Here is a 14558-nt window from a genome sequence, read left to right as displayed (position 1 = left end):
GTATGTTATGATGGTTTGCATAGGCCAGCAGTATGCGTATGGCTTCAAGTCGAGCCACAGGAGCAAATGTTTCATCGAAGTCAATCCCTTCGACTTGAGTATATCCTTGAGCAACGAGACGAGCTTTGTTTCTGACAACTTGACCCTGCTCATCTTGCTTGTTGCGGTATATCCATTTGGTGCCTATTATATTGTGCTTCCGAGGATCAGGACGCTTAACCAGTTCCCATACATTATTCAGCTCAAACTGTTGAAGCTCTTCTTGCATAGCTTGAATCCATTCAGGTTCCAAGAAGGCTTCTTCGACTTTCTTGGGTTCTATTATTGAGACGAATGCGAAGTGCCCACAGAAATTTGCTAGCTGTGTTGCCCTTGAACGAGTGAGCGGACCAGGTGCATTGATGCTATCAATTATTATCTCAATCTGCACTTCATTGGCAACACGAGGATGTATAGGGCGAAGATTTTGCTCTTGCTGATCATTGTCATTGTTAGAGGGATTGTCTTCAGGCTGAGCATTGTCTTCAGGTTGATCAGGTGCGGAGATGATAAGTTCCTCTTCAGGTTGAGCTTCAGAGGGTATGATTTCTCCAGTTCCCATAAGTTTGATTGATTCACTGGATGGAACTTCATCTAGCACATTTGGCAGGTGCTCTCTTTGTGAGCCGTTAGTCTCATCAAACCGCACATCCACTGTTTCAACCAATTTATAATGAAAGAGATTGAAGACTCTGTAGGAGTGCGAATCTTTTCCATATCCAAGCATAAAACCCTCATGTGCTTTTGGTGCAAATTTTGAAGTGTGATGTGGATCCTTGATCCAGCACCTGGCGCCAAATACTCTGAAGTAACTGACATTTGGCTTCTTGCCAGTAAGGAGCTCATAAGATGTTTTGTTCAGAAGCTTGTGCAGATAAACACGGTTGATTGTATGGCATGCAGTATCAATGGCTTCAGGCCAGAATTTTCTTGGAGTCTTGTATTCATCAAGCATTGTTCGGGCCATCTCAATGAGTGTTCTGTTCTTGCGTTCGACGACGCCATTCTGCTGTGGCGTGTACGGAGCTGAGAACTCATGTGTGATGCCCAAAGTATCAAGATATGTATCAATGCCAGTGTTCTTGAATTCAGTGCCATTGTCACTTCTGATGTGCTTTATCTTCGCGCCATAGTTGTTCACTGCTCGATTGGCGAAGCGTCTGAAGACATCCTGCACATCAGTATTGTAGAGGATTATATGCACCCAAGTATATCTAGAATAATAATCAACAATGACAAAGCCATAGAGACAAGCACTAGTAGTAAGAGTTGAGTAATGAGTGGGACCGAAAAGATCCATGTGGAGCAGTTCGAAGGGTCGAGTCGTTGTCATGATTGTCTTCGAGGGATGCTTGGCCCTCGTCATCTTTCCTTCTTCACAGGCACCGCATAAGTGATCTTTCTTGAACTTGACGCCCTCGATGCCTATGACATGCTTCTTCTTTGCAAGGGTGTGGAGGTTCCTCATGCCAGCATGCCCTAGCCTCCGATGCCAGAGCCAGCATTCTGAAGCTTTTGCTAGAAGACATACGGCAAGCTGTGCTCCTACTGAGAAATCTACCACGTACAAATCATCTTTCCGATACCCTTCAAACACTAGAGACTTGTCAGATTTCATTAGAACAAGGCAACGATATTTTCGAAACATCACAATCATGTTTAAATCGCAAAGCATTGAGACAGACATTAAGTTGAAGCCAAGGGATTCAACAAGCATGACTTTATCCATGTGTTGATCCTTTGAGATTGCAACTCTACCTAGACCCAATACCTTGCTTTTACCAGTGTCAGCAAATGTGATGTGACTTTTGTCAGATGGACGTAAAGTTGAGTCCATGAGAAGACTTCGCTTGCCAGTCATGTGATTGGTACACCCACTATCAATAATCCATTCTGAAGCTGCTGGTGTCGTACCCTATAGTGCAGTTAGGGGGATAGGCTTCACGAAGAGAATTGTGAAGCAAAAACATTTGACGAACCAGTGGATTATTAAAGCTTAGATCGAGATTAGGATTCATAGGGCAAGTTGCAAGCGATTCAGGAACAAAGTGCATAATAAGACCATTTGGGCATTTGATCTTGCGCCCTACAAGATGTTTAAGGTCCCCAGCAATAGTGTCAGAAGATTTTGGTTTTCGGCTGGAGACCTTTCCTTGTAAAAGAGAGTTAAGCTTTCTTAGCCACCCACATCTTTAGGGGTGGCTTCGAAGCAATGAGTCTAAGTGCAGCATCTGAGAACTTTGGCTTTGAAGCCCAAGCAAAAGTCTTGCAGGTGGACAATAGTACTCATAAGAATAAGCAGAATAGTTCTTGGTCTTATGAACATGGCGGTTTGATGAAACCCGCTCATATTCACAGGCCTGAGTATGGTCTCCCTGCAAAACATTTGCGTTAGTGCGACTCAGGTGAGTCCTCTGTCTGTATGAAGCCTTTGGACCGTGTGAAGCCTGTGGTCTTGGGTTTGTCTTCTTCACCTGTGGTGTCATGATGACATTCACAGGAAGATTCTCCAAACACCTTTTGGGCACCCAGATCTTCTTCATAGTCAGTCCATTCCTGCAGTTAGTACCAATATACCTGGCAAACACTTCACCATTCTGATTCTTAAACAGTTTATAGTTTGCATCAAAGGATTCATCAATAACAATGGGGTTAGCACAAGTGAAGCCAGATAGAGTGGATGGATCTGCTGAAGGTTCCTTTGCAGCAACCCATGTGGTTTTGGGGTACTGCTCAGGTTTCTAGTAAGAGCCATCAGCATTCATTTTCCTTACGAACCCAACACCCTCTTTCCTAGGGTTTCGGTTCAGGATCTGCCTTTTGAGGACATCACATAGTGTCTGATGCCCTTTGAGACTTTTGTACATCCCTGCTTCAAGCAATGTCTTCAACCTAGGATTCTCATCAGCAATAGCAGTGGTATCCTCAGCAGAGGGGTTAGTTCCCACATCAGCAATAGCAGTGGTATTCTCGTCACTAGATGTTTGATAGTGAGTAGTGCATGTGTTTACCTTGGCACCGCGTGCCATGAAGCAGTAGGTAGGGGCGGAGTAGTCCTTGTCATTTGCATCGGTGTCGGTGACAGAGTCATTGTCTTTAGTGTTGAAGATGGACTTGGCAACGTATGCTGTAGCCAGACTCGCAACGCCAGAATCGGACTCCTCCTCAGACTCCACCTCCGCCTCCTCAGAAGCGGACTCCTCCTCTGAATCCATTTCCTTGCCAACAAACGCACTTGCCTTGCCAGATGAGCTCTTTTTGCGTGATGAAGACTTTGTGGAAGACTTGGAAGAAGACATTGAGTATTTCTTCTTCCTCTTGTCGTCAGAGTCATATTACTTGCTCTTCTTCTTATTGTTGTTCTCATTGTACCACTGCGGACACTCAGAGATGTAGTGGCCAGGTTTCTTGCACTTGTGGCATGTTTTCTTCTTGTAGTCATGAGCAGAAGCTTCGTCATTCCTTGAGCTTGATCGTGAAGACTTTCTGAAGCCTTTCTTCTTGGTGAATTTTTGGAACTTCTTCACAAGCATAGCAAGCTCCTTTCTAATGTCTTCAGGATCATCAGAACTACTGTCAGATTCTTCTTTAGATGAGGAGACAGCTTTTGCCTTTAAGGCACGAGTTCGCCCATAGTTGGGACCGTAGATATCTCTTTTCTCAGAAAGCTGAAACTCGTGTGTGTTGAGCCTCTCAAGTATGTCAGACGGATCGAGTGTCTTGAAATCAGGACGTTCTTGAATCATCAGGGCTAGGGTGTCAAACGAACTGTCAAGTGATCTCAGGATCGTCTTGACGACTTCATGCTTGGTGATCTTAGTAGCACCGAGGGCTTGAAGCTCATTTGTGATGTCAGTGAGTCGATCAAACGTGAGCTGGACATTCTCATTGTCATTTCTCTTGAAGCGGTTGAAGAGGTTGCGAAGGACACTGATTCTCTGATCTCTCTGGGTTGAGACGCCTTCATTGACCTTGGAGAGCCAGTCCCAGACTAGCTTAGATGTTTCCAAAGCACTCACGCGGCCATACTGTCCTTTGGTCAGATGACCACAGATGATATTCTTGGCAGTAGAGTCCAGTTGAACGAACTTCTTGACATCAGCAGTAGTGACACCTTCTCCAGCCTTGGGAACGCCGTTCTTGATGACATACCATAGGTCGACGTCAATGGCTTCAAGATGCATGCGCATCTTATTCTTCCAGTAGGGATATTCAGTTCCATCGAAGACGGGGCACGCAGCGGAGACTTTAATTATCCCTGTAGTCGACATAGCTAAAACTCCATGTGGTTAAACCGAATCACACAGAACAAGGGAGTACCTTGCTCTGATACCAATTGAAAGTGCATTATATCAACTAGAGGGGGGTGAATAGGCGAGTTTTATGAGAATCTTCAAAACATGGAAGTATTGAAGACAAATGATAGAAATAAACCTATTACCATGCAGTGGAAGGTAGACTACACTAGGCTAACCATAGTCAAGTATTCAGTGAAGTGAAAGCACAATGACTAATAGCAGCAAGGTAGTAAGGATCAGGTAGGAATATATTATGAAGCCAATCAGAACAAGCAGTCACTCAGTGAAGACAAAAGATAATGCAATCATACAATGACTTCAAAAGGACCAACAGTAAGTAAAGGGAAGGGAAGGATGAAACCAGTGACTCGTTGAAAACAATGATTTGTTGGACCAGTTCCAGTTGCTGTGACAACTGTACGTCTGGTTAGGGCGGCTAGGTATTTAAACCTGAGGACACACAGTCCCGGACACCCAGTCCTGAACACGCAGCTCAGGACACCCAGTCCTCGCCGTATTCCCCTTGAGCTAAGGTCACACAGACCTCGCCCAATCACTCTGGTAAGTCTTCAAGGTAGACTCCCAAACCTTCACAGACTTCGTTCACCGGCGATCCACAATGACTCTTGGACGCCCAGTACGTGACGCCTAACTGGCTGGAGGATTCACAGTCCTCAAGTGTAATAAGTCTTCAGATCACACAGACAGGAAGACTTAAGTGATGCCTAACACTCTTTGGCTCTGGGTGTTTAGGGCTTTATCCTCGCAAGGAATTCTCTCTCAAAGGCTTCGAGGTGGGTTGCTCTCAAACGACAAAAGCCGTACTCTAACTCTGAGCAGCCAACCATTTATGGTTGTAGGGGGTGGGCTATTTATAGCCACTAGGCAACCCGACCTGATTTGTCCGAAATGACCCTGGGTCACTAAGGAATTGACACGTGTTCCAACGGTCGGATTTCAAACACACACGACAACTTTACTTGGGCTACAAGCAAAGCTGACTTGTCCGACTCTGGACAAGATTCGCTCTCATAGTCTTCACTCGAAGACATGGGTTTTGTTTAAGCATCACTTCAGTCATTCTGACTGGTTCTCTTGGACCCCACTTAACAGTACGGTGGTTCCTATGACTCAACAAAGAAGAAAAATAACTATGAAAGATCTAAATCTTCACGCTCCATAGTCTTCATGCGATGTATTCTCTTGTCATAGTCTTCAATGTGAATGTCTTCACATACCACCTTTGACATCAATGTCCTCTTACATTTTTAGGGGTCATCTCTGGTAGGAAAACCGAATCAATGAGGGACTTCTACCTGTGTTATCCTGCAATTCTAACAAACACATTAGTCCCTCAACTAGGTTTGTCGTCAATACTCCAAAACCAACTAGGGCTGGCACTAGATGCACTTACAAGGCTGACTTGTGGGCCTACTAAGTTGACGGGGACGGAGGGCTTTGTCAACTTAGTCAATATGAACGATTCTAGCTCCAATGACCGTACGATGTCCATCCAACGGTCGTAGTGCTTCTTCAACCTCTGGTCTTCTTGCTCCAGCTGCCCAAAGCAGCACCGGTCGTGCCGCCTGCTCCTGCCTCCCATGGTCGGCTATGCTGCCGCGGAGGCCTCACCGCCCCCTACTATTCCCACCGCTGGCCAGGCCCTGTGGCGACGGCAGCCTCACACCGCAACTGAACGAGTGAACCCTCATACTCCTCTCCGCGTGGGCATCCACTGCCGCGTCTTCACCGGCTCCGCGCCGTCCCCTTCCTATTCCTCATCGTCGTCCACCGCCCTGGTGCTCTCGGCGCGGCGTGGTCAACGTGGTCAAGGAATGACTTCCATTGGACGTGGACTGTACGTGGAGAGGCTGACAGCTGGGTCCATGGTGGCAGCAAGGAAGTGCCTCCTTATTATGCGGAAAATAATGATTCCTCAACCTGGCAGCAAGGAAGTGCCACCGTATTTCGCGAAAAAAACGTTTCCCCCTGACTGCTGGGACCCACCAGCTACACCTTCACACGCAAGGAAGTGCGTCCGAGCAAAAAAATGATTCGCCCCCTGACTGCTGGGACCCACCAGCTACATCTTCACATGCAAGGAAGTGCGTCTGGGCAAAAAAACAAAAAGATTCGCCCCCCTGACTGTTGGGACCCACCAGCTACATCTTTGCAGGCAAGGAAGTGCCTGACAGTCGGGACCCACCTGGTCGAAGCGTACGTAGCGTTGTCATTCTGACCGCGAACGTGTATGTACATTGATAACCCACAAGTATAGGGGATCGCAATAGTTTTCGATAAGTAAGAGTGTCGAACCCAACGAGGAGCTAAAGGTAGAACAAATATAACCTCAAGTTCTATCGACCACCGATACAACTCTACGCACGCTTGACGTTCGCTTTACCTAGAACAAGTATGAAACTAGTAGTACTTTGTAGGTGTTGTTGGATAGGTATGCAAGATAATAAAGAGAAGGTAAATAAAAAGTAGGGGCTGTTTAGATAAATACACAACTAAGTTAGGTTTAGTAGAGAGTTTGTTGTTACGAGAAAGTTATTTGTCCCTAGGCAATCGATAACTAGACCGGTAATCATTATTACAATTTTATTTGAGGGAGAGGCATAAGCTAACATACTTTCTCTACTTGGATCATATGCACTTATGATTGGAACTCTAGCAAGCATCCGCAACTACTAAATATTCATTAAGGTAAAACCCAACCATAGCATTAAAGCATCAAGTCCCCTTTATCCCATACGCAAACAACCTACTTACTCGGGTATGTGCTTCTATTCACTCACGCCACCCACCATAAGCAAATCATAAACATATTGCAACACCCTACAGCGGGAATCCATCACGCTTGTGCGACACGGAGAGCACCATAGGGCAGCATCAATAATAAAACATGCAACTCAAACCAATCTTGATCATCAAATAGCCATTAGGACAAAACGGATCTACTCAAACATCATAGGATAGCCATACATCATAGGTAAATAATATATAGCGTTGAGCACCATGTTTAAGTAGAGATTACAGCGGGTAAGAGAGAGGTTACACCTCTGCATAGAGGGGGGAAGAGTTGGTGGTGAAGGCGGTGAAGTTGTTGGTGAAGATGACGGTGATGATGATGGCCCCCGACGGCACTCCTGCGCCATCGGAAGCAAGGGGGAGAGGCCCCCCCCCTTCTTCTTCTTCTTCTTATTATTCCTTGACCTCCTACCTAGGTGGGAGAAGGGTTTCCCCTCTGGTCCTTGGCCTCCATGGCGTGGGAGGGGCCAGAGCCCCTCCGAGATTGGATCTGTCTCTCTGTCTCTCTCTGTTTCTGCGTTCTCCCCTGGCTCTATTTCACCGTTTCGTGTATATATGGAGATCCATAACTCCGATTGGCCTGAAACCTTCACCATGATTTTTTCCGAAAATTAGCTTTCTTGCAGCAAAAGAAGAGCGTCAACCGCCTTACGGGTGGCTCATGAGGGTAGGGGGCACGCCCCCCTGCCTCGTGACCACCTCGGGCACCGTCTCGCGTGGATTTTTCTTCCAGAATTTTCCAAATATTCCAAAAAGTATCTCCGTCCGTTTTTATCCCGTTTGGACTCCGTTGATATGGATATTCTGCGAAACCAAAAACATGCAACAGACAGGAACTGGCACTGGGCACTGGGTCAATATGTTAGTCCCAAAAATAGTATAAAAAGTTGCCAAAAGTATATGAAAGTTGTAGAATATTGGCATGGAACAATAAAAAATTATAGATACAACGGAGACGTATCAACATCCCCAAGCTTAATTCCTGCTCGTCCTCGAGTAGGTAAATGATAAAAAATTGATGTGGAATGCTACCTAGCATAATCTTGATCACATATCTACTCATGGCATGAATATTAAGATACGAGTGATTCAATGCAATAATCTATCATTTGACATAAAAACAATAATACTTCAAGCCTACTAATAAAGCAATCATGTCTTTTCAAAATAACATGGCCAAAGAAAGTTATCCCTACAAAATCATATAGTCTGGCTATGCTACATTTTCACCACACAAAATACTCACATCATGCACAATCCCGATGACAAGACAAGCAATTGTTTCATACTTTTTAACGCGCTTCAGCATTTTCAACCTTCACACAATACATGAGCGTGAGCCATGGACATAGCACTATAAGTGGAATAGAATGGTGGTTGTGGAGAAGACAAAAAGGAGAAGATAGTCTCACATCAACTAGGCGTATCAACGGGCTATGGAGATGCCCATCAATAGATATCAATGTGAGTGAGTAGGGATTGCCATGCAACAGATGCACTAAATCTATAAGTGTATGAAAGCTCAAACTGAAACAAAGTGGGTGTGCATCCAACTTGCTTGCTGTAACGCCCACGATGCAGCTATATCTCCCACGTGTCAAAGCACGACTTAGAGGCATAACCGCACTGTAAGCAATGTCACAAGTGGGGTAACCTTCACACAACCCATGTACTGAATAAGGAAAGCGATACATAGTTGGCTTACAATCGCCACATCACACAATGCATAAATAACATTACATTCATCCAGATACAATCAAGGTCCGACTACGGAACCAAAATAAAGATAACCCCAAATGCATAATGTCCCCGATCGACCCAACTGGGCTCCACTACTGATCGTCTGGAAAGGAAACGTAGTATCATCATGAGTCCTCATCGAACTCCCACTTGAGCTCAGTCGAATCTCCTGGAGCGGTATCATCGGTCCCTGCATCTGGTTTTGGAAGTAATATGTGAGTCACGGGGACTCAGCAATCTCCCACCCTCGCGATCAAGACTATTTAAGCTTATAGGAAGGGTAAAAGGTATGAGGTGGGCTGCAGCAAGCACTAGCACATATGGTTGCTAACATACGCAAATGAGAGTGAGAAGAGAAGGCAAAGGCACGGTCGAGAAACTATGATCAAGAAGTGATCCTAGAACAACCTACGTTCAAGCATAACACGAGATCGTGTTCTCTTCCCGGACTCCGCCGAAAAGAGACCATCATGGCCACACACACTCTGTTGATTCATTTTAATTAAGTTAAGTTTTAGGTTTTCTACAACCGGACATTAACAAATTCCCATCTTCCCATAACCGCGGGCACGGCTTTCGAATGTTCGAATCCCTGTAGGGGTGTCCCAACTTAGCCCATCACAAGCTCTCACGGTCAATGAAGGATATTCCTTCTCCCAAGACAATCCGATCAGACTTGGAATCCCGGTTACAAGACATCTCGACAATGGTAAAACTAAACCAGCAAAGCCACCCGAATGTGCCGACAAATCCCGATAGGAGCTGCACATATCTCGTTCTCAGGGCACACTGCATTGTCCAAACTTCCGGTAGGCCAGCCTAGAGTTGCCCCTGGTGGCCACCGGCGGCTGACAAGTTGGACCAACACTCAGAGGAGCACTGGCCCGAGGGTTTACAATAAAGATGACCCTTGAGTCCGCGGAACCCAAGGGAAAAGAGGCTAGGTGGCGAATGGTAAAACCAAGGTTAGGCTTTGCTGGAGGAGTTTTATTCAAGGCGAACTGTCAAGGGGTTCCCATTATAACCCAACCGTGTAAGGAACGCAAAATCAAGGAACATAACACCGGTATGACGGAAACTAGGGTGGCAAGACTGGAACAAAACACCAGGCATAAGGCCGAGCCTTCTACCCTTTACCAAGTGTATAGATGCATTAAAATAGATAAGATATAATAGTGATATCCCAACAATAAACATGTTCCAACAAGGAACAAACTCCAATCTTCACCTGCAACTAGCAATGCTATAAGAGGAGTTGAGCAAAGCGGTAACATAGCCAAACAACGGTTTGCTAGGACAAGGTGGGTTAGAGGTTTGACATTGCAATATGGGAGGCACGATAAGCAAGTGGTAGGTATCGTAGCATAGGCATAGCAATAGAGCGAGCATCTAGCAAGCAAAGATAGAAGTGATTTCGAGGGTATGGCCATCTTGCCTGCAAAGTTCTCCGAGTTGACGTTAGCTTGATCCTCGTAAGCATACTCAACGGGTTCCTCGATCATGTACTCGTCTCCCGGCTTTACCCAAACAAGAACACAAGCAAAGGGAGACACAATCAACCACGTGCAATGCCCAAGCAACATGATGCAAAACATGGCATGACATGCGGGATGCGATATGCGATGCATATGCATGTTTCGGAAAGGAAAGATTGAACCTGGCCTCAACTTGGAAAGCCAAGAGTGCCACTGGAAGGATGAGTTGGTTTCGGTCGAAATCGATATAAAGATCACAGGAAACGGATGCACAGTTTGCAAATGACAAGCGAAACAAATATGGCACCGATCTGCGATTAACAGCACGAGGCCATCTAAATGCATCAAGAACAACAAGCTACTGCACTCTAACATAGCAACAAATCACATGGCAGTGATCCACTCAAGATTCTTGACAAAAGATGAACACTGAGCTACGGCTAATTCACACAATAGCAGGTTCAAACAAGCATGGCAAAAGAGCAAAAGATATCAGGTTACAGACTTTGTGAAAATAACATGTCAGGAATTTAACATCAGGAAGCAATGTTTAGAGCACGATACCAACATGCTACAGGAACATATCATGGCAAAGCAAGGCATGGCATGAAACTACACAAAGCATACAACAAAAGTCCCTTACTGACCATAAGCCAAAAGGGATCATAAAATACAATGGCAACCATGTGAACATAGCAAGTTTCGTTAACAGATTTAGACTTAGTAGAAAACTGGAACATGGCAAAACAGATTCACGTAGGCATGTTCACCAGCTCGATGCACTCACCACAAGGCATTGCATGACAAACTAAGCATACACCCAGCAAGTAGGCATGGCATAGAAGCTAAACATGGCAAGAACAACCTCACAGCATGCATCGATCAACTACAACAACCTAGGCAAAAATGCTTAACACGTAAACATTCTGCCAGGAACATTTTATAGCAAAAGTAGAGCTCGATTGAGTCAAGCTAGGGTGCTCCATAATTGCAAAGAAAGACATGGATGGATAGAGCATAACAATATCTCCAAAACATCCTTACTGATCATGCTCAAAAGAGGCATGGATCACTCTGTAGCAACATGAATACATTGGCATAAAAATATAATCAGGGAAAAGACTTGGAAGATTTCTAAGTCCCTGAAATCAGCAACATTACGAGAGCTACTTTGCATGCTTGTGCTAGTCACCACAGAGATCACAAAAATACATGGCATACACCCCTATAAAGATGGCATGGCATACTTCAAAACACATGTAGGGTTCAAGTTCATAGGAGGTACACATTAATCCTGGCAAAAATAACAAATGTCCAATTACTGATAAGAATCTGAAACTAACATTGCATAGCAATCTTGCAACAACATTTAGGGCATCAAGATGAGCTCAAATGAACATGGTGCAAAGGAATGAAATGAAGTGCTGTCGAGACGAACAATTTGATATGCCACACGCCCAAAACGGAGCCACGGATGCAGAGTTATGATGCGATGAAGAATGCAAAAAATACTAGAACTAGGGCAAAAAGTCAACTGGCTAGGGTTTTCCAGATCTGGATCGCGCGCAATTCGAGGATGGCCGGGGCTTCGCCGGAGACGGGGCAACGGCGGCCGGAGTCGTTGACGCGGTGGCCGGACTTGGGGATGGCCGGATCCGGCCGGGAGGTCGAGGAAGGAGAGGTCGGCAAGGCGATGTGGTGGTGGGGCGGCGAGGTGCGTGCGGAGGCCGCCGCCGACGAGGCGGAGCAGGGCGGCGCGGGGCGGCGGTCGCCGACACCGGCGAGGAGGAGGCAGGCGGCGCGGCGAGGGAGGAAGGCGCGGGCGGCGCGCTATTCGGAGGGCCGGACGCGGGCTCGAAGGGCCCAAGCAACATGATGCAAAACATGGCATGACATGATGCGATATGCGATGCATATGCATGTTTCGGAAAGGAAATATTGAACCTGGCCTCAACTTGGAAAACCAGGAGTGCCACTGGAAAGATGAGTTGATTTCGGTCGAAATCGATATAAAGATCACCGGAAACGGATGCACGGTTTGCAAATGACAAGCGAAACAAATATGGCACCCATCTGCAATTAACAGCACGAGGCCATCTAAATGCATCAAGAACAACAAGCTACTGCACTCTAACATAGCAACAAATCACATGGCAGTGATCCACTCAAGGCGCTTGACAAAAGATGAACACTGAGCTACGGCTAATTCACACAATAGTAGGTTCAAACAAGCATGGCAAAAGAGCAAAATATATCAGGTTACAGACTGTGAAAATAACATGTCAGGAATTTAACATCAGGAAGCAATGTTTAGAGCACGATAACAACATGCTACGGGAACATATCATGGAAAAGCAAGGCATGGCATGAAACTACACAAAGCATACAACAAAAGTCCCTTACTGACCATAAGCCAAAAGGGATCATAAAATAAAATGGAAACCATGTGAACATAGCAAGTTCCGTTAGCAGATTCAGACTTAGCAGAAAACTGGAACATGGTAAAACAGATTCACGTAGGCATGTTTACGAGCTCTATGCACTCACCACAAGGCATTGCATGACAAACTAAGCATACACCCAGCAAGTAGGCATGGCATAGAACCTAAACATGGCAAGAACAACCTCATAGCATGCATGGATCAACTACAACAACCTCGGCAAAAATGCTTAACACGTAAACATTCTGCCAGGAACATATTATAGCAAAAGTAGAGCTCGACAGAGTCAAGCTAGGATGCTCCATAATTGCAAACAAAGACATGGATGGATAGAGCATAACAATATCTCCAAAACATCCTTACTGATCATGCTCAAAAGAGGCATGGATCACTCTGTAGCAACATGAATACATGGCATAAAAATATAATTAGGGAAAAGACAGAAGATTTCTAAGTCCCTGAAATCAGCAACATTACGAGAGCTACTTTGCATGCTTGTGCTAGTCACCACAGAGATCACAAAAATACATGGCATACACCCCTGTAAAGATGGCATGGCATAATTCAAAACACATGTAGGGCTCAAGTTCATAGGAGGCACACATTAATCATGGCAAAAAAGACAAATGTCCAATTACTGATAAGAATCTGAAACTAGCATTGCATAGCACTCTTTCAACAGCATTTAGGGCATCAAGATGAGCTCAAATGAACATGGTGCAATGGAATGAAATGAAGTGCTCGTCCAGGCGAACAATTTGATATGCTACACGCCCAAAACGGAGCCACGGATGCAGAGTTATGATGCGATGAAGAGTGCAAAAAATACTGCAACTAGGGCAAAAAGTCAACCAGCTAGGGTTTTCCAGATCTGGACCGCATGCAATCCGAGGATGGCCTAGGCTTTGCCGGAGACGGGGCGACGGCGGCTGGAGTCATTGACGCGGTGGCCGGACTTGGGGATGGCCGGATCCGGCCGGGAGGTGGAGGACGGAGAGGCCGGCGAGGCGATGTGGCGGCGAGGTGCGTGCGACGGCCGCCGGCGACGAGGCGGAGTGGGGTGGCGCAGGGCGGCGGTCGCCGACGCCGGCGAGGAGGAGGCGGGCGGCGCGGCGAGGGAGGAAGGCGCGGGTGGCGCGCGGGCTCGGAGGGCCGCGGCGGGTGGCGGCGGCGCTTGACATGTGTCAGCGCAGGAGTGGGCGCGCGGCGGCGGTGGACATGTCCGTCGGCGGGTTTTCGTCTGGCAGGGAGAGGGAGCGGGGCTAGGGTTAGGGATCCGGAATTTTGGGGAGGAGATTCCTTTTTATAGGTAGAGGGAGCTAGGAGGCTCCAAATTGAGCACGGTTTGCGTCCACGCGATCGTGATCGGACGACCGAGGTGATGGAAGGGGTTTAGGTGGGTTTTGGGCCACTTTTGAGAGGTGTTGGGCTACAACACACACGAGGCCTTTACGGTCCCTCGGTTAAGCATTGGAGTATCAAACGAAGTCCAAATGGCACGAAACTTGACAAGCGGTCTACCGGTAGTAAACCAAGGCCGCTTGGAAAAACTCGGTCCAATCCGAAAACGTTTAACACCCGCACATGAAAAGAGCTAGAAAGGGACACTGGAGGACATAGGAGCGCCGGAATGCAAAACAGACAACGGGGAAAATGCTCGGATGCATGAGACGAACATGTATGCAAATGCGATGCACATGATGACATGATAAGATATGCATGACAGAGACAAAAACAAAACGAATACAAAA

Source organism: Triticum dicoccoides, chromosome 6A (genome assembly GCF_002162155.2).
Source record: "Triticum dicoccoides isolate Atlit2015 ecotype Zavitan chromosome 6A, WEW_v2.0, whole genome shotgun sequence".
In the NCBI taxonomy this organism is placed as follows: Eukaryota; Viridiplantae; Streptophyta; class Magnoliopsida; order Poales; family Poaceae; genus Triticum; species Triticum dicoccoides.
This window is presented reverse-complemented; position numbering follows the sequence as displayed.